Raw genomic sequence first — 22,101 nt, 5'->3', positions numbered from 1 at the left:
ACACTGCATGACACACAAAAACTTCTGCCCATGTACATGTGTATTGTCTAGCCAAGTATGCAGGGAATGTTAACCCAGAATTAATTATTTGGAGTTTATAAAAGTGCTTTGATGACATATTCAAAGTGTTCTCAAGTTCAAGTCTAGAGTTCTTACATCATGACTTGGGAGGTTTGCATTTCTGAACTTACTCTCAGCAATTACCTGGTGCAGCCTCAAGTTATCCACTGGTTGACAGAGCTCAGATAGCTCTCAAAGTACACTTTACACCAATCTACTAATGTTTTGTGACTGCAGGTCAAAGGGAATCCATACTGAAGACAAGTGTGGTCATTTTAAGGCATAACAACTGGGTATGAATGGGGGTGGAGACCTCAAGACCACAATAAAGGGCATTACTTCTGTCACAATGGAGCCTGAAGTCCTTGGGACTTCAGCATGCTAGGTACTAAATATATTTCATGAGGGCTTTTGAGCCACCACTACTGATGTCCTCTAGGAACTCTAAAAACTAACATGAAAGTAATATGGTATACTTAATTTGAAGCCTTCTCCATTTTTGCATCAAAGGATATTGCAAACACTTCTCTTAGTATATGCAGGTAGTAGAAAAAACTGTGTTTGCAGCTCCTTTCTACCACCTTCCAAGCTGGTACTGAGAGGGCCTGAGGGATGAGAGGTATGTCTATGCCTCAGCACTTGCCAGGCAATCAGAAACCTAGGAAAAGCAATAGGAGTTTCTCCATCAGACCTGGGCTCCTGTACATGCACCAGAGGGATGAGAGTATGCGGATGAAAAATAACCAAACAGGTTAGAACACAAGAGTCCTGGACAGCCATCTGCCCATTTGTCTGTTCTCACTTCCTCTCCTGAAGCTCCAGCCCGTGATGGTTCTGCTTTTCTAATTCCTCAAATCAGTCTCATTGTCTTCTTGTCACCAGCTCTCTCTACAGCAACCTGCTGCAAGGCATGCAGCTTGAAGAGGAGAGCTGGAAACAAGGACATAAGTCGGGAATCAACTGAGGAAGATGTTATAAAAGAGCTGAGCACACCTGCCCAGCTCAGGCTGCAAAAGGCAGTAGCAATCCAGCAGAACACAACATGCCTGCACAGGGCACAAACCAGAGCACCCACATTCTCAGCCTGGCAGTGCCAGCTGCACAATCGCATCCCCACTGTCCCCTACTTCAAAATAGCTAATAATGAGGCTTCTGATAAACCACAGACAACAGGTGACATTCCTAATTCAATTATCTTCCCACATCCGTGGGCTTAGGAAGAGTTCAAAAACAGCCAAAGGCAGACAGCTCCCCCATAGTCAGTCCTTCCCCACAAATCCTACTTCTGTCGCACCAAGGTCTTCTCTCTCAAACACTTTCCCTGATGGTTTCAAGCTCCCATTCTTACATGTCTGTGCTCTGGCTTCACCCTACCAAATTCAGGGGTTTTCCACCATTTTCCTCTTCTGTCTGTTACTGCTTTGTATGTCCAAACTATGTGCAGAGTATAACAAAGTAATGGATGTAGCTAATAAAAAAAGTCTCAACGGAGGTGAAACACCTGAACTTCAACAGTGGTGCACTTCAAGGGCTCCATTTATCTACCACTTTCAGAAATAACTGTTTCATGTTAGAGATAACTGTTGAGTGTTGCTCAAAACCAACAGCCTTTTTGTATTCCTTTAACTAGAGGGAAAAATCTCTCATTTCCAAATAAAATGGGAGAACTAACAGGTTTTTCAGATAAATGCTTAAGGACACAATCTCAGGGCTATCTGAAATGCAGGATAGTGTTAGCACCTTAAAAAAAACCTAGGAAAATATGAAATTAAAAATCTTTAAAGTAAACTATTACTCTTACAAAAGCAGGTGCTTCTGCAGGGGATAGATACCTCATTAAGCCTATAAAGGATTTCTAAGATTACTGTAACAAATCTAGAAACATATGGAAGTATTGTTGTCAGGAAATAATTCTGGTCATGCTGAAAATGTTAACCCCAATTCTGCATTACTGATACAATCAAAATCTTCATTTCAAGCAGAAATACCATTAGGATATAAACACATTTTAAACATACTTTAGAATAAGTGGACATTTTTGAAGAAATTCCAATTTTACCTTGTCCATTTTTCCTCACTGTCTGCTTGCTCCCCTCCCAGCAGCTAATAAACTTCTAGTTTGACTGACAGCAATGGGCAATCAAAGTTTGGCTCCTTTTAGGAACCACAGATCTGTCTGTCAAGAAGTCTACCTTTGTTAACGAGGCCTTTCTAGGTCCACACTTTACAGAAGCTTAAATACTGACCCAAAATCAATGACCTGACAGGACCATTTCCTTTTATTTTGCAATAAGTATTTCCAAACACATCAGCCCCTCTGAGATGGGTTGACTCTGGCTGGAGGCCAAGTGCCCACCTCAGCCACTCCATCATTCCCCTTCTCAGCTCGACAGTGCAGAGAAAATAGAACAAAAAGCTTGTAGGTCAGAGTAAGGACAGGGAGAGATCACTCACCAATTGCCATCATGGGTTAAACAGACTTGGCCAGGAGAAAAATTCATTTAATTTACTGCGAATCAGATCAGAGTAAGATAAGAAACAAAACTAAATCTTAAACACCTTCCTCCCCACTCTTCCCAGGCTCAATTTCACACTCAGTTCTCTATCCATTCCCCCAGCAGCTTATGAGGACTAGGAAGGGAGGCTGCAGTCAGTTCAACACATGTTGTGTCTGCTGTTCCTTCCTCCTCGGGGAGGAGACCCTCACACACTTCCCCTGTTCCAGTATGGGGGTCCCATACAAGTCCTTCACAAACTTCTCCAGAGGCTGTAACTCTTCACCACCTGCTCCAGCGTGGGTCCCTTCCATGGGTGCAGTCCTTCAGGAAGACACTGATTCAGCAATGGGGCCCCCAGAGGGTGTCAAGTCCTGCTCCAGCACAGAGCTCCAGCTCCTTTCTCCACAGGGTCACAAGTCCTGCCAGGAGCCTTGTGGAGCCATGCTCCCACATGGGCTTCCCACAGGGTCACAGCCCCCTTTGGGCATGCCCCTGCTCTGGCATGGGCTCCTCCATGGGCTGCAGGTGGACCTCTGCTCCACCATGGACCTCCATGGGCTGCCGGAGGACAGCCTGACTCCTGCATGAGGGTCTGCATGGGAATGCTGTAGCACCTGGGGCAGCCCTCCTTCACTGCCCCTGGAGAGCCATTCCTCTCATGTAATCTCTCCCTGGCTACAGCTGCTGCCATGTAGCAACTTTTCCAGCGTTAAATACATTGTCCCAGCAGCACTACCACCAGCACTGGCGGGCTCAGCCTTGGCCAGCAGTGGCTCTGTCTCAGAGCTGCCTGACATTGGCTCTGTCAGACAAGGGGGGAGCTTCTGGCAGCTTATTCCAAGTCCCTCCCCTGTACCACCAGGAAAACCTGACCACCCAAACCCAATCCACCATGCCCTCAACAAAATGGTGGCCATTCACACTGAAGACCATATATCACAGCAAAACTAATTCACTGATGATTTAATCATGCACTGAAAACTCTCCTGGGTCCTGAGAGCAGTTTGAGAACCAAGACCACTCTTTCTCCAGATGACACAAAAATTATCAGTAGCTCATGTATAGCACACTCACATCATAGTTAATATGGCACAACAAAGTCAGCTATCAAATCTTTAAGCCAGGCTAAATCTCAGTCTCTTTCTCCAGTGGCACTGTCTGGAGAACACCAAAGAGAATATTGACCCTGTTTTTCTTTCTATAACCAAACAAGGTAGGGCATAAAAATGGTCTCAAACCCTGATGCTACTACACATAATTGCTTTCAACATTGATAGCATCTCTTATCCAAATACTTGACTGAAATAGTTAAAGAAAAAAAAAGACAAAACAGGCATTGCATCACAGAACTTCCAGATGTGTGCATTTATTTTGAGAAACAAGGCCTTAAATCAGGCATAAAAACATAACTTTGCTTTATGCTGATCACTAACAATTACAATTGAAAGCAAAATGTTCCTTTTTCCTCATTACCTCTTTAAATTCTTCCTAGCAGATATATATTGAAGTCTATTCAGGCTAAAGCCTGAGTATGGTGAACACATAGCCAGCTAAAAAAGAAGTAAATCTCTGGAGAGCTTGGATGCTCTACCAACACTCCCTAAGATACACCAGAAAAGCTGTTATTCATTATCCTAATCCAGATACTACCACTTCAGACTTGCAGTGGCACATTGCTGGCACATAGCAATCCACTACTTGTCTGGACACTACTGCAAACAGAACAACACAAAAAACCCCAAAAAACCAAACAGCTGGCAGCATGCGATTTGCACAAAACAACAACAGCAAATGGTCAAAGATGTAATGTTTTCCTTAACCCATCTTTATAATACACAGTGTTTTACCACTCGGGAAGCAAAAAATCTATAAACAGAATGCACAGAAATGTTCCCCTGTATTAGATGACACCAAGCTAGACATTTATCACTACACTTGGTTCTGAATGCTCACAAGTAACTAAAGAAAATTGTTCCCATGTGTATTGTTTAATTGCACTGTCTTTCTAATGTGCTGAAAGCAGAATACTAGATACTAACTGGTACATGTTGAACTGGTTTGTATTTTGTTGTAGGAATCTCTTGTGGAGTTTTGGTTTGGATTTGCTTTTGGTTTTGGTGAGTTTTTTGTTTGGGTTTTGTTTGTTTGCTGGTTTTTTGTTTGTTTTTTTTTTTACAAAGTTTTATCATGTTGCTTGTTCAATGGTAGATTCTTTTACAACGAAAGGCAGGAAAGCAAAGAAATGAATGAACACTGTCTCTGAAGTTCACCTTTAGTACCCAGGAGATAAAAATCAAAACAGAACATAAATATTTACTGTAGAAAGCTTAAGAGTGGGAGCTCAATTATTCCACTTCGGTTAAATAAATTATCAAAACCAGTAAAATATGCTCAAAGAATTCTTAATATTTCTGTTGAAGCCTCTATAGCATGACAGCTTCGAGGAAGTTCAGTTTCTTGACAACACTGACTCACCTTAACTGGGACCCTCCTGACAATCCTCTAGGTTGTCAGAGGGACCTGCAGACACTACAATGGCAATCCAGCAAACATCCAGCCCCACACCTACACAGAGCTCATGGAGACCCTGAACATCTCACAGCAGAGGCTGCACAACCACATCCTGGTGCCAGATCCCCTGGTTTTAACACACCAGATACCTTCTCAAATGGTAGAACATGCCGACTTTCCAACCCAGGCTCTTTGCCTCCCAGACCAAAGTTCCCACTTCAGCATTGCCAAGTGACTAATCTGTCTAACAAGTAATACTGCCAGATTACAAAAATCACACTCATTCAGACAATGCTGCAAGTATGTGCATAGCTGACTATATTTAGATCAGATTCACAGCCAGTGCCTGCTCAGTTCACTCTTTTCTCCTGCCTAAACCATGAGCAAAACACAGTCCAGGTAGTCAAGCCACCTTTTGAAAAATGACATCTATTGTAGGTATTACAATGCAATGGAAACAAAAACAAAAATAGAAGTGAGAGTTCATCAAGCATTTTCACAGCTTCTGCTGTACCTTCCTATTTCACTCCATCCACTCCACTAGACCAAGCCTGTGGGAACACCAAATGCAGCCTTCAGATGCAATAGAAAAAAGCAGGACACAACTTTTTCCCTTGACTGATGCATTTTTAAGGTGCAAGATAAAAACAATCCATTGGCATTTACACTGAAACCAGAATTAAGTTATGATTTTTCTAGTTTAAAATTTAGTGCACCAAAATCACGGCATCATGGTTATATGTCTTGACAAAAACAGGGCAAAAACTTTAGAAATCACCAGCAGCATTTAAGGCATGAGAAGCCACAGAACAGCCATCCATTTTTCCTTTAGTTTTCATCAACCAACCACAGACGTAACTCCTGAACTATCTCAGCTATGCCAGATGAAACAAGTACACAAGCCTTCAGTGAGCAGTGCTAGCCTGCTTTTCAGAGTGCTGCTTTACAAACCAGGCACTGAGGGCATTTGGACGTAGCCAATGAGCAGATCAGTAGATGTGGGAATGTAACTCACTACTGAAGATTCCCCATCAGCACTCCAGTTACATCGGGCTATTAAGGGATTTGTACTCAAAAGCATTTACCATTAGGTCTCAAAGATATATTCATGACCAGTGTCTCTTTTTTCCAGTTTTACATATGGAAAAGATATGAGCAAAGACAAAGAATTTAAGCTGCCTGTTTGGACACTTAAAGGAATATCCACACACTCCAACAGCACATTGACATTACCTGGATGTTTTCCACTGAGGACAGCCACCAGGCTCATGCAGAGCAGGAAAGCCACAGTGAGACTGAGCACAATTACACGGCTGCCACTGAGTCTTGCAATCCAAAGTGCGGGAGCATGGCTGGGGAAAGCAAGCATGGAGCTGCAGAAGGCACCATCCTCTGTTCTTTTCCAACAACCCCACGCTTGAATGGCTGATGAAAACTCAAATGACTACAAGAGTCACAAAGACACCCAAGTGGTTTACAGTACAGACCTTATCCTCACAATTTGATTTCTTTTTGTGAAAGGCAACGATGAGATGCCAGAAAACGAACAAAACCTACATTTGCAAAGGGAATGGAAAAACAGAAGCAGGTGGTCAAGTAGCTAAGCTGGCAAAGCATTTGGATGGCAGCCGAATGGCCTGAATTCGGTCTTCAGTAAGGTCACCAGTGTCTTCCACCACACACACAGCTGCACTACTTGAAAACTTAAATCATATTTGTGATAAGAAAACAGAAAGCACTTTCAAACATGTATTTAGGATTTCAGAAGTGAACTATGTAAGAACATATATTTAAAACATTCAACTACAATTATTAATTTTTATGAAACATGTATTATTTTCAATAAAAAGTATGACAGTATGACATCAGACAAACACTATAGGTATTCATCACACTTCTGCTGCACAGTTCATGATGATACAGACTCAACTCCTATCACTCTCTGCCACAGTCCCTTGTGATGATATTTTGAGCAGTACTGGTACACATGGACTCACACATGCTTGCCGTGTTTTCTAACCAAGAGCGCCTGCCAGCACACTGAAGGCTCACTCTACACAGAAACCTATTAAAATTAAAAAAAAAGAATTTGAAAGAAAAAAAATCCTATAGTCAACCTTAGTTTAACAAAAAAACCGTCAATCATCACTTCCTACACTTCTGAACAAATACATACTCTTCGTTTTATTTAATAAATAGTATTTTTTAGTATACAAGTTCTACTAGTCTGTACTTTACTGACACCTCAGTAAAATACAGACTAGTAGAACTTGTGTACTAAAAAATACCATTTATTAAATGAGGTGACAATACAGGGAATAGTAGTGTATTGTACAGCAAACAAAGCATTTCTTTTAAAGCCAAGTGAACATGTAATTTAACCAAGACAACTTCCAAGTGGCAAAACCATACTTAAAGACCAATTCAACCTCAATTCCCAGCAGACACAGGACACTGACAGAATCCACTACCTTGGTAAAAAAGCATGAACATCTTACAGATAAGATCTGCAGTGTCTAATTTCTTTCAACATCTACCACTGTCTCTGCCATTTGTAGGTCACACAGTGACTGAATCCTCAAGTTGCAGCTGCATGCTGCCTATTCCCAGCAAATTCACCAGCACCTCAGTGGCTGGAGCACATAATACAGCAAACAGCATTACCCCCTGAGCTCTCAATTCAGTCACTTCTTTGGTCACAATTAAGCATTGAGCAAAAAGTTTCCAAGCAGCCATCTGGAAATGAGAAACTGTGTATTTTCAGGAACAGTTTGTTCAGATAGCACGGAGCCCTGAGCCAGAGGACAAGGACTTTGATTAGCCCAAAGCTCATTAGCTACATTCAAGAATCTCTCAGAGTTGTTATCTAGCAAACTAAAACCTGCATGACCTACAAACTAAGATACAGACAAGTGATTACAGAAAGCTCAAATCTACCTAAAACCACACAGCTAACATGATCCCAGAAAAATTCAAGCTGAATCAAGTACTGCAAAATCTTGGCATGGTCTTGTTTCTCAAGAGTACTTTAGTAGGATCCAGTTAGCACCAGAAGTAATCTTATGTATATGGTTTCCAAACCATAATCCCTGACAAACACATCATCCAGAAACACTTCCCAGATCTGCTTCTCCCACTGTCCTTATTCTGCAAGTTTTGCAGCAAACCTTAATTACAACTCCCCTACTGGAAAGGTAGGCAGCAGATGCCACAAAACAGGCCATCAGTGGAGCATAAAAAAAGTTTCCTACAAACCTTTCCACACTTTATTTTTCTGCCTTTCACTATAGCCATAACTCCTCCTTACTCTCTGTGTCTGACTACCAGCTTTTTCTCCTGTAAGTTCATTAGTAAACCCTGATAAAACCACATGGCAGTTCTGACCTCTCTGCCCCTGCCTGTCACTTCACTTGCACGCCATAATCCCTCATTCAGTCTCTTCTGAAACCCAGTACCTTCAATTTTCTTCTGGGTCTGCCAAGCCTAAATTTTTAAGCACATGTGTCCAAGTCTCCCTTCATTTCCAATTCAAACTGCTACAATAACTTGCATCCATATTTACCCAAAAAGCCCTTCCAAAAATACAAATAAAATGCACACTTCACATACCTGTTTTCAGGTCACATACTTCATGAATTACAGCAGTTCACCTTTGCAAGGTTAACATGCAAAAGGTTTCTAAGTAAAAAGCAGTTTGCAAGTAACCACAAAACAATTAGCAGTAGGTCTTTGTCTGCATCTCCACACAGCTGTGCAGGTAAATTTCTTTTTCCCATGAGGAGAAACTTTAGCCAATTGTGCCTGAAATTGACATTGTGCAGAAAGTATACAAAAAACATCATATTTGGGAGAAGCACATGGGTAAATTAAGCAGGGGGAAGGGTAGAAGTTCAGCTTCTAAGTCATTATTGTAGGAGATGTTAGAAGAGCCAAGTGCCAGCAAAGCCTGCCAAGTGCTATTCACCCACTCACACACGAGTGTATAATGCTGCCTTGAGGAGAGCTTGACATGAGATTACAAAGCAAATTCTATGAAATTCTGCTCCATCTGTAAGCCTGAGGAATTCGAGGTATTTAAATCAGGTATGCCACGCTGTTTGTGTGCTGCAGCATTTCACAGCAGCAGTGGCAGCATTTCAGGGCTGTATCTGAAGCCCCAGCATTCCTCTCACCTCCCCAGGGCCCCTGTGACATACCACAGGCTGCAGGAATGCCTCATGTGTTCATTAAGTCAACATCCATACAGAACACAAATTTCTTTGTAGCTAGCACAAAATAACTAATACTAGGAAAAAGTAGAAGTGTTTTATGGCTGAACTACATACTGATGAATTTCTGGAGGTAAAGTTGTCCAGAGAGGAAGAAAAACGACTGCATCGTGGAATTACACAGTATCCAGCCTTTGCAACTAAAAAGAAGCCGAACCAGACCTGCCCAAACAGCTTTCCTATTAAATATAGATCTGAGGAGACCAAACTATTCCTTTCAAAACCACTTTTGTATTTCATGAAGTTTCCTTTGTATCTACTCTTCCATAAAGATATCACCCACCAAACACTTCCTTTTGCAAACTGATAGGGAAGAGTTGTCTAAAAAAACCCAAAAAAGTAACATGCACACAGATGAAAAGGCTAAGGGTTATCTAGACTCTCTGCAAAAAGCAAAGGAACACCAATGCCTGATAACTATTTGCCCCTAAAATTTTAAAGGTACTTCAACAAATCAAGACTTCATGACAAAAGTAAATATTGACATTTTCAGACAAGTTACATATTCTAAGATCACACTATGGAACTCTTTATAAACAGAACCCTGGATACGAGCCAAACAACAATTATCAGACATATGATAGCTCCTTGTTTCTCCTCCTCCCCTCCCAGTTCATTGTGGTAGGGCTGAACAGCAGGGACACACACATTCAAAACCTTGTGTGACAACTGGTCAAAAGTACACTTAATAATTGAAGTATCACAAGCAAGGTGACTGACAATTTGAGGAAACTGAGAAAAAAATATCCACAGTTTATGTATGGCATTCCAGTTCCTATTCTCATACATTTCTGTACATTAAACACACCCACTCCCAGAGGGAGTTTCAGATTTTAAAAATGTATTGAACACAGTAAAAGCCAGTTCATAACTAGACTAATTTAAAAGGGGAGAAGACACTGAAGAAAATGCCTCCAGTATGATGTTACGTATGTGATGTCCCAGCTTTATAGCTACGATACCAGAAAAGTCATAAGGATGCTGTTTTGTATTTAACAGACACTGAGAAGTCTGGTACCCATAGATCACAGCCAATCAAACAATTCCTCCTGTGCTCAAGGTTCTTGTTATGTATCCAAAACTTATTTTGGTACAAAACAAACAGTGCATAATTAACCAAAGAGTATTTTCTCTAAGCCTGAGTCGTAGTTTTCAGACCTAAAATACTGACAGCCACAAGTGAGACAAATGAGCTGGGTGACAGCAGAGCCAGAAGGGAACATGACTGTGGCCCAGGCACTCCACTGATGGTTTCCAGGAGAGCTGACACAGAAATAGCCACAGCAAAGAAGAAATGGGACAAGACTAGTAGAGATAGTTGGAAGAAGAAATTGCCAAGGCCCCTTCCTCAAATTTATTCCCCAGTCTACGCTGACTGCAGAGGCAATGGCAATGCTTAAGAGCCATCATTCTGGAGAAGCAGCAGTTTACATTCAAGTTCTCATAACAACCACATTATTATATGTCATCATTATAAAATATTTATTATTAAGTATTTGTATAAACATCAAACATTTTATTGTGAAATTGTCAAATATCAAATATTGTTATTATATCAGGCAGAACTGTTAATTTTTTCTTTTGCTTATTTTGATTTTGAAAGTACCTTATGTTTACCTGCTTAAGTTCTGAATGCAGCAGTAGGACAAAGACTTCTCATAATTATGTTAGAAGCATGACATCTGTGCTCATTTTATTTTACTGTGTTATTTACATCTCACAGGACTCCTGATGTACATTTAGCAGTTCTCAGTTCTGTCACTTTCTACCTTTTTCCACAAGTTCTGCTCCATGGCATAATTTGACTAGTTTTACATCCACAAAATTGAAATTACATCTTTAGAGTTTTTATTTTCTGATCTTGTGACACTCAAACTATTTTAGCAGCCTGCTAAGGGCTCACAAAAACCAATCTCAACTTCATGTCCAAAATATATTTGGACAGTCCTGCTTGTTGCAAGAAAGACAAAATTTGAGATTGTAAAAGCAGGTAGTTGCTCACAAGGTAGCCTCTGGAATAAGAAAGCACTTACTGTGCTTGGCAGAAACTTCAAGTGTGTAAGAGTTTTATAACTAACAGTGGATTGTGTAAACAAAACACACATGAATCCAGAGCAAGCAGCTGGATAAGATGGCATACAGTTTATCAGTTTGTTACTTGCTCCTGCCCAATAAAAAGTGTGATATATTCTCAATAGCCAAACTAAATTCCTCATTAGGCTGTAGCTTTCTGTTACACCTCATCTGATGTGCCTGCAGGCACAAGCAGAGCGCTGGGGTCCTGCCATCCCCTGTGCTCCCAGCTGCACCCTCCCTCACTCCCCCCACTCTGGCACACAATCCAAACCCACTGAGAGGTGCTGATGCAGTGTAAATACCTCCCTGCCAAAAAAAGTGATTAGTTTCCAGCCAGATCAGCTCTCTCAGTCGCTCATCAGAGAAGCTGTTACAAAGACACGGGGGGAAGCACATGGCCAGAGCTGGGTGAGCCCCAGAGCTGGCCTGGCCATGGTCATGGCTCCCAGACAATTACATGCTGCTCAATATGCTATTCTGAGTTTCCTGGATTACTTTAACATTTGGTGGGGTAGCTGTGCATACTCATATCCTACACAAAACCTGCTATTTGTAGCCTGCAGAGTGCTTTTTAAGGTTTTGCATAAGGCACACAAAAACATAAATGGTATTTTACAGAGGTTATTAACAAGCCAAACTTATGATGGCTCAGCAAACAATAAATCCATTTCATAGACTAACCAAAAGATCCTAACTTGCTAGTTTAAGAGTCCATTCAGTACATATCAGCTAAATAGGTTTATTCTGGACCTTTGCCTCTCTGAAAAGAGGATCTCCTCATCAGCCCAGTCCCTTTCTATTTGGTCACTGTTTTGCTGGGGAACTCAAAAAGAGGCAAAGCACACTGATAATGACCACAGATTTCTATCATCTGTACAACCATATTTGCATGTCAATTATGAGGCTGTTAACTGGCTGCTCAAAAAGAGCTAGAGGCAATATTTATCAATATAAATCCAAACACATCTTTGTAAGAATCATGATGAAAACCAATGCAATTTTTCTAATGTTGCAGCTGCACTTTTCCTATTTACTAGGTTACATTTTTCAGATTAGATTGGGAAAGCAGAGACCAACATAATTTGTGCCTACTTGACAGATACACTTTATCTCAGCCATTAAAAATGTATATTTAATAGGTGTATTAAATGGCAGCAGTTTTAGAGGCACTGCTATTCAAGCCATTCAATTTGGCAGAATCAAGTCTTTGCAGAAGTGAAACAAATGAATACTTTTCTTTGCATGCAAACACATTAAAGATCAACAATTTTCACTCTTAAAGGCTTCCCCAGGAATTTTCTGAATGCAAACAACCAAGAGTACACTTAAGCTCAAAGATACAAAAGCAATAGATTCAGCCCAACACTGAGCAACAGAGAGGTAGGAACAGCACGAGTGACACTGCCCATCCTTCATGCCACCAGGAAGCCAAGGCTTTTCATCAAGAGAACAAGTTTGATGTGCTGCTTCTTGAAGCACATTATAATTGCTCAGGTTAAGATAAAGCTACTATTCATATTTTTAAAAAAATAAAACAATAGTGTTTTCTAGAAACAACCACTGACAGCAGCTTAAAAGAAGTAACACTGCAGGCAATTATGGAATAAGTGATTTCCATGTCACCATGTCTGAGGCTGGAGAATCTATCACCTCAGATTGCTCAGAATATTGCTCACCATGTTACACTTCCAAACACTATCTCCAAAGAAGATTAAACTCGAAAACCAACAGCTGTCTCACAAGCAAGAACATCACATATTTGCCTGGAAAAACACATTAATTTGGTATTTTACATATTTTCAGCATCTCTTACAATGCTTTTTTAATTAATTGGTGAAAAGAAATTGTCTTTGGATAATTAAATCATTATGAAAAGCTTAACTTGTCTGCTGTCTTTTGTCTTCCAATTCAATCTGGAAAAAAAAACTAATCAAAATTTAAGTGATTTAATTGAGCTTTCCAGTAATGAAAACAACCAAAGAATCTGTAATTTGACATGCTTACTATTACCACTGGCATATTTCACCACGACAAATAAAATGGCAAAATATGTGCAGGCAGATATATCTGCCCTTACTTTACCTATTTCACCTGGCAAGCAACAGGAATAAGCCCATTTGTTCAACACAGCTGAGAACTTAGAACTAATGGCCCAATGAGAAAAAAGGATATCAATATGATGTTGGTTTGACTTACAATCAGATAGTAATTTTTTTCTGATCGGGTAGGTGGAAGAATAGAGGTTACAAACCCAATAGAGAACTGACATGTGCTTCTTACACTGAAACAGAACAACAGGGATCTTCTGTTTTCCACCTTAGGATTTCCTCTTTTTTTGTCCTAAGCTTTACAGACCAAAAAAAGGAAGGAAGCTGGGGGCAGGGGGCGAATGAAGAGGAACAGGGAAGAAACAGATAAGTTAAGAATGTTTACAAGTTTCCACTATTAACCACAAATAACAGAGCAGTTCTGCCAACTGTTGTCCATTAAATTGTTTCAAAAATACAGACTCATATTTCTTCTTTATCAGACTAAGAGGAAACAATCTTAACACCAGAAGGAGCACCTCTAAATGCCATGCAAAGGCACAAACTGCATGTCAAGCTCTGTACTCTCTATGTACTGACAGGCCTAGTACAAACGTGAAGAAAGGAACCATGCAGCCTAGGAGAAGAGGCATATTCCTCAAAGTTAAGAAATATTATCCAACTTTATTTCTTATCAAAACTACCACTATCACTTACCAAAAAATAGCATTTACAGCCTGTGGCCCATCTCTATCCTGTTTAGTTTCAAGCAGCATACCTCAGAGCTGCACCTATATGTCTGAGAGTGCTCCTCAGAGTTGTACCTATGGATTCAGTGGTTCATAAGGATACCTCTGCTGACATTTAAGTCACCCCATGCTATATTTTTCTCCAAAAGATAAGATAATGCACTTAAAACCCAATAGTCATCTTCACACAGGGCTTTTCTCAGAAGAAAAAAAGTTAATAGTCTTTATTTTACAGGTAACATCACCTACAGAAGTATGAATGCTACCTCATAAAAATACAACTACTGCACACTTATATAGTCTATAACATAACTCCTGCTTGATCAAGAATCAAGCTGTTACCCATTAAGTTTCTATAATAAAAACAATTAAATAATAGAAGATTGCACTCAGGGCACGGAACGAAACAAAGCATCACAAGTACTGGTGTATCCTGTCCCAACCTGCCCAACATCTTGTACATACTCACCTCACTACACTGCTCAGGAGAAAAGTTAAAATAAGACTTTATGGAGTAATCACTTGATTTCTGCACTGTAACCTGTAATTAAAGAGAGTCTCAAAAGAATAAACCAATATTCTTTTATGTAATACCATATTATGTAGTAAATTATTTATGATAATAAAAGAAAATGCCTTGCTCTAAAAACAATGAAGGAGAATTCCATAATTTCTATTATGGAAGAGTCCCTATTACGCAGTTATAATGTCCTGTCCACAGTGTATGTAGATTTTCACTTACTACATGGTAAGTATTCATGAAAATGCTTCAGTATAGACCCTTATTTTGCACTTCTAAATAAAACTCAGAAATCATAATTTCAGTACAAACAACAACAAAATTCAAATCAAGAAATCCCAAGCAACGGATTTCAAATGGTACCACATTTCTTCTCTGCTACAGAAAGGACTGAACAAGCACATGATTTAGCTACTGACTGCATTAGACCAGCCACCACCTCCTTCCAGAGCCTTGAAAGCACAAAAACACACACTTGAAATCCAGTAACACAAAAAGCAGAACTGAAATAAATTTATTCCTCAAACACCTTAACTAAGGCTTGGTAATTAACAACTCCATTTTCAGTTATATTACCTCATCTACTAGTGTGGTTTTGTACACAAAAACTATAAAGAAAACAAAATTCTTTGTACTGAGTAAACACACTTTACTCACTTTTAGTTGAAGTGATTTCAGTAGTTACTATTAAAGTAGATAAATAATTGCATTTGAATCCCAAAAAAATCAGTTGGCTTGGTTCCTTAACTGGAGAAAAATGAAAGGTGCAATCAGTATCAGCAAGGGTTTTTTTCCTACAGTAAGACTTTTGATTTTTTTAATACTGCAAAACTAATTTTTATCCTACTTTCTTATTTTCCTACTTTTCTTATTCCAAACAACAACAACAACAAAAAGAGCAAGAACAACGCATTACAGATTGCAAAATCCAAGCTTGTTTCTTTGTCCCTATAGCATAGGTGACTTTCACAGCTACACTGTTTGCAGCTCTCCTATTCACCCATGAGCATCTGGAAGTTAGATCAGCATTATTTCTAAACAAAACATTTCAGGTGCCCAAAAATGCAAAGTTGACAAGTTACCATCTTTAAACTATATAACTGGGAACATAAATTCTGACTAGCCAGAAAAATGCATTATAAAGAGAAACTGCAAGCTGCTGACTTTGGTCTCTTGTCATTGTAGAGATCTGAAAAACACATTCCTTTAAACAAACAAATGCAAACTAATGGCAAATCATTGTGGCATCCAAGCATCTTTGGTTGCTTATCATGCTGTGCTTCTCATAAAAAGATCTGCTTCTGCTAGTGACTACAGTTCCTAAATTTCATCTCTCAAACCTGTCAGGCAGGGCACTTCCAACAGGCATGTGAGAGAAGGGAAATTTGGGAGTCAGTGTGGCTGACAAATGGAATAAATAGCATCAAAGAGAAGTGCCACTCAGTAAAGAGACAGAAGCAGAAATCCTCAGCTGACAAATACAGGATGGAAGGAGGGCTGTCTAGACAAGCGTGTTCCGGAACAGGATCTGAGGGATTGATCAGCAGCTCCCCACTGAACGTGACTCAGTGCAGCGCTGCTGCCACAGTTATGAAACAAATGGCACGCCAGAGTGACAAGCACACAGGACACAGCACCTAAAGCACACACTAAGATTCCCATGCTTTACCTGAGAAAGTTTCCCTGCCCAGTTTTGAACGTGGATCAATTGGTGATAGATAAGAACATATCATTTACAAGGACAGAATGAAATAACTGGAGCTACTTCATACAAAGAAAAGTCCTGGCAAGTCTTCATATACACCTAATTTTACATTCAAGAGGAAAACTGCTCAACACTTACTAGGTAGTGAAATTGCTAAGTATTGACTACAGAAGTTGCAGATGCTCTGCTTTCAGCATTTTAAAAAACATATTGGCAAACATACTCCAGAAGTGACAGCTAGAATTGACCTGGCCTTGAGAAAGCAGTATAGATTAAATCTCTCAAAACTCTTCCTAAACATTTTTCTATATTTCTATTGATCATCTTCAAGAAAAAAGAAACTTGAAAAGCAATCCTCTGTATTACATTATGCTAGAAGCTTTTAAGACACATTAAATGCATGTGACAAATAAATAGAGACATTTCCCACCAGGTTAGTCACCTGGCTTCCAAATCACTGGGAAGTGGATGATGGTCACCTCAGTGTCATTCTGCCCAGCTCCTCACAAACAGATAGCAAGAAAACAAAGAAAAGCAAAAGGTTACTCAATGATGTACAGTTCCATGCAAAAAAAATCCCACACTAACAAAAGAAATTCCATGAAATTGAAGCAAAACTTCTGCATTTCAACCCTTCTGTGAAGAACCGGGCTTTGATGGGTTATCAAGTTTGTTTCCCTGTACTTTCACAGAACCAACAAATCCAGTTAAAAGAAAAAAAAAAAAAACACACACACACAAAAAAACCCCCACAACACAAAGTCTTTAAAAGCCAAAGAAACGAAAGAAACGAAGTAACACATTCCCCAAGGGTGCAAACTGTCTGCTCAAAGTGCCTTATCTCAGTTGCTGAATACATTCAAGTGTCACAAATGATCCAAGCAGTCAAATGCTCTCCTCAGGATTTTCCCCAATCCCAAAACTCAAATTACAGAGAACTTTATAGTACAAAACCTACATACTGAATTACACTCAGAAATGAGCTGGGAACTATGGAACATCATAGAAAACATTGTACAAGGCTGCAAACATGAAACCCAATTTTATTCTGAAGTTTCCTTTCTGGGTGCAGGTTAGGGAAGCAGAGAGATGAGTCAATGGCAGACACTCTTGCAGCAGTGCAAAAGCTGCTGAGATCTGCATGGTAGGAGTCCAGTGCCCAATTATAGCTGCCTTGACAGAGAAGTTACTGACTCCATCTCACGCTGCCTGAGCGTGCAGAAACAATCACACATTACGTTAGCCTATGTTAGATTAAAAAAAACCCAACAAAATCTCCTTTTCCACAGGGAGAACACAGTCTCACCTTCATGGCTTACATCATTTAATTCACCATTGTTCTATCACATTTTGGATAAATCCAGCCCAGCTAGTAGCCTCATAAGCCCAACAGTGAGAATTGTGGTGAAAAACCCTCAATACAGAGAAAGAGGAAGAAAGAGTGACATCAGTATACAGCTAACCATGAAATAACCACCAGAAATTTTCCTCAGTAGCTCCAGATATGTAGAGAATAGGAAAAAACTGGGTCTCTGAAGGGCACTATATATCATGCTAACGAGCCAGCCAGCTCTGAGCTGTACTTGGGAAACAGTGAAGACATTCAAAACATTGCAAAGCCATAAGGAAGTCTACAGATTTTTGGAGGCAGCTTTTTAAAATTAGTTTTAAAACCTTGATTTAGCCTTATTTCACCACCTAATTTGCCTGGTCTAAGACTATTCTTATGAGCCAAAGTTACTTAAGAATCTCAACTTCATGTTCTGTACTCCAACAGAACACATCAGCGGGGTTTTTTTGTCCAAAAGCTGCAAGTTGAGATAATTCCATTTTTTAAAGACATTGAAAGTTACTGCTTATATAAAAGACTAGAAAAAATACCACCTTTATTTGACTGACATACTAAATTGATATAAAAGCCTCCATGACAAATGTGTCATGTGTCAAAAAGTTCCTATAGAAAATGTGTGGGTCTCTGATCTCAGATAGCTGGAAATGGGGGAATATTTCATAAAGGACTCCCACTGTCCCAGTGAGGCAAAGGGAGCACTGGTATCTGCCAGCCTTATTCTTGGAGCCCCATAGTACCTCACCTTCACTTGGTTTCAAGTCACCAGCCATACAAACAGTTACAAGCTGTAACTAGAAAGCAAAAATCACCCTTCAACTGCCCCTATTCAAATGAACCCACAAATACATTATATTTTGCCCTGCCTCAACTCTCAATAGGTATTTAGACAACTTGATAGAAGTTTTGGATATAGCCCATTTTCCATGAATGTATTAGTCTAAGACAAAAATACAAAATGAATTCCACATAGAAATGTGAGGCACAATTAATGGAGAGGAATGGAGGAAATAAGGCTTGATTAAAGACTTTATTTGTATTGTTTGAAGAGGCACACAGGAAAAGCAAATGAAGTGTTTATGTTTAACAAAACACATTATACCATGCTATTGACAGAGCTACTGTTGAGCTAAACAAACCAAGTTCATTTACAGTAAAGTTAGTGCAGTCAGAAAGGGGACTGCAGCATGGAGATAAGGATATCTCTGCTATCTTTCAACAGGACTGCTAGCAAGACTAGTTTGGCTGCAACTCAGAACAGGACACAAGCCAATTGATGTGGCTTTTGTCTATGTGCAAGTCAATACTGCTCCTGTGATCAACTAATAGGCCTCTGTCTTTTTCCTCCTTTGAACCTCAGCTTACAGTACAAAGCCATTTGAACCTTACACTTCTCCATCTATAAACTAGGAGATGCCCAAACTTCACGGCCCTCTCAGAAAGGCACACTTATGGCTTAACCACACTAAAAATATCAATCACTATTTCAGCTTGGCAGAGTTAAAATGGTATATTTTGCCATACAGCATCCAGAATACCATTCTGCTTATAAATTGAGTGATTCATTCAGCAACCATTTTTAATTAGTCTCCTTAATTAATCTTTCCACCTTAATCAAAAAAATGCCTTCCAGAGAAATGCTGAGAAACTTTGTGCTCAGTGAAAAGGGTAAATCGCCTACTTTGCAGAAAACACAACTGCACCCTTACAGATTCAGGTAAATCAAAGAAAACACATGATATGGCAATATGCAGATCTGGTGAGACAAAGAAAAACAGATATCCTGAATATAGAGGATGAAACAGAATTTCTGTCTTTACTCCAAACAGCAGCTACAAAGTAATTATTTAGTCAAGTGATGAACTAAATAATTTATTACAGCTAAAATTTTCTAGTAGACACCAACCAGTAAGAGTCACTTTTGAAAGCTACACTAACTGCTTTGCTGCCTGCAGAGCATCCAAAGCTAGGCAATCTGAAATTATTCATCTTAACAAAGCATTTGATGATTGTTCTAAACAATATTGGTCATTGGTTGGACTCTATGATATTGGAGGTCTTTTCCAACCTAAATTAATCTGTGATTCTCTTGGGTTCTGAACTCACATAGATCAGCATATGGTATTCATACAAGTCAACTCCATTTGACATCTACCACATTTAGACATTATTAACAGCAAAAAATAATCTTACCTCTCCTACCCTTTAATCAGCATCCTTTGTGCTAAATACTCCACATAACTGACCTCAGGATCCTTGGTACAATGCCACCACAGCTGAAGGTGTGACTCAAAACATATGCAATTTCAAAGTGAAATATACAGGCTTAACCTTCTGTTGTGAAAATACAGATATATCAAAACCCAAACAAAGCAAGTTCTCAATATTGGAGAAATATTCCTATTTCACTTTTAGCATCCTGATGGATAATACAACATAACTGACAAAATCTGCAGCCTTGGAAATAAAAACACACAACTGTAGTATAAAAGGTGGCACACAAATTTGCAATAGTGCTTTCCTCATAGCAGCATGAATGTCTACCATGAAATGAACAAGCAGTGTGTCTGCCTATTAGTAAATTAACTGTGAGTTAAGCAACACGCTCAGTGAAAAAAAAAATCAACCAGATATTATCAATAGCTAGCAGGCAGAAGTTAAAAGAACTACAGAAGAGAAGGCTGTGACTTGTATTACCTGTCCCTCAAAGTGGGATCAGTCAGGCTGTGCCAGTGAGCAGCAGCCACCTGGTACCAGCAGCCCTTCAGTGCAACCAGGTGGCTCTTGTCTGGTTATTCATCCATTTTGGCATCACAGTAGAAATGTGCAGCACACAGCATGTGCTGCAGAATTCAGACTGAAAATGCAGATGAGGTCTGATGTTGATGCAAGTCCTGAGCTCTTTGCATAAAGGATGCATATGCTTGCTACAACTAATCAGGATTCTCAAAGGCGTTTCCTAACACACCCATTTTTCCAGAGCAGATAAACATACAAGTATGAAAACAGCTGTTTGGAAATGTAATAATTCTATCAGAAAAAAAAAAAAAAAAAAAGAAAGCACATAAGTTGGTCTATGGTGCAAAATGCAAGTTTGATTTATGAGGTTCACTTCACATAAAGTTGAAACAATTATGCAGCAAGATACAAGCCCTCCTCCTGCCTCCCCTCCACAGCTATGTTGTACAATAGCTTACAGGGTAATTGGGTGTGAAGATTTTGCAGACAGTACTCATCATGCAGGTGAGTGAGCACATAGCATAAAAAGCAGTCCAAGAGAAAAATTAAATTTCTTCAGGTTAGTATTTCAACATTTTGCAATAGTCATATTGAACTATAATATCATTCCCATCCAAGGGGTACAGAGAACCAATTTGAACAGTGGCTTTTTGTTACGATCTTGAATAGCCTTTGGAAGCCAAATCACAGAAAACCAGGAAATGAATTTAAATAAGAATACGCATCATTTGGGTGACTATATTATATTTGCACAAATAAAGACAATCTTTGTAGTGGGCCACATTTTCTGGTTGATGCAAAGGAATTTCTCTGTTGAGAAATTGCAACTGTATCTCTTTAGCAGGAGTAAGATTTCAGGGGCACCAGCTCTGGTAAGCAAGGTAGAGCTGAAGAGCAATTCAATTCACCTCTAAGTACCTGAAAAGGGTTACTAAACGTAGAAAAGCTTACTTAAAGGATATCTCTTAATTGTTTAGCAACGATGGGATAGTTATTCAAATAGGGGGAACAGTTTAATCTGTTTTTTTCAGTATAAGAAAGATAGTGATTTTTAGCTCATATATGGGGGGCAGAGAGAGAATGCTTTCAATTGTGAAATAGCACACTAGGATCAAAAATAAAAATAAACAAGAAACAGACAGAGAGGAGGGCTGCAGCTTGAAATACTTGACTGCTAATATCCAGCATGCCATTCCAGGGAGTCCCAGAGTGATTTTTAAGCCTCTTGCCCATCCTTGTAAAGAAAGGCGGGTGGCAGGATTAATCAATATCTTGCAACCCAGCTGTGACCTGACAAATAAAGAAATCAAGGAAAAAAAAAATCCCACCGGTGATCTGTGTCATTTAGCATTCGGAGGACGGCAACATCTGGGCTCAACTCCAGATGGGACGGAGCGGCCCCGAGCTCTCGGCTCGCCACAGCGCTGCTATACACACACACACAAAGGAGGGCTCCGCGCTCCTCCCGCTTTTCTCCAACATGAACAACTCCGCGTTCAAATGCGACGTAAACACACGGAGAGCTGCCTACTACGCCGGCAGGTCTGTCCAACAGTTGAGCGACACCCGTGTCAGAGGGGGCTATTGTCCGGGACCAGCG

General features: G+C 39.8%; 1 protein-coding gene across 4 annotated transcripts in view; it reads right to left on the bottom strand.

Moving 5' to 3' along the window:
* The window catches only part of DOCK4 (dedicator of cytokinesis 4), a 223,559-nt gene that overhangs the window by 200,721 nt on the left and 737 nt on the right, over positions 1 to 22,101 (bottom strand). The gene's annotated exons all lie outside the window — the stretch shown is intronic.

Source organism: Melozone crissalis, unplaced genomic scaffold (assembly GCF_028551555.1).
Source record: "Melozone crissalis strain CALT ecotype California unplaced genomic scaffold, PUWL_Pcris_2 ptg000004l_1, whole genome shotgun sequence".
Lineage (NCBI taxonomy): Eukaryota > Metazoa > Chordata > Aves > Passeriformes > Passerellidae > Melozone > Melozone crissalis.
This window is presented reverse-complemented; position numbering and strand designations above follow the sequence as displayed.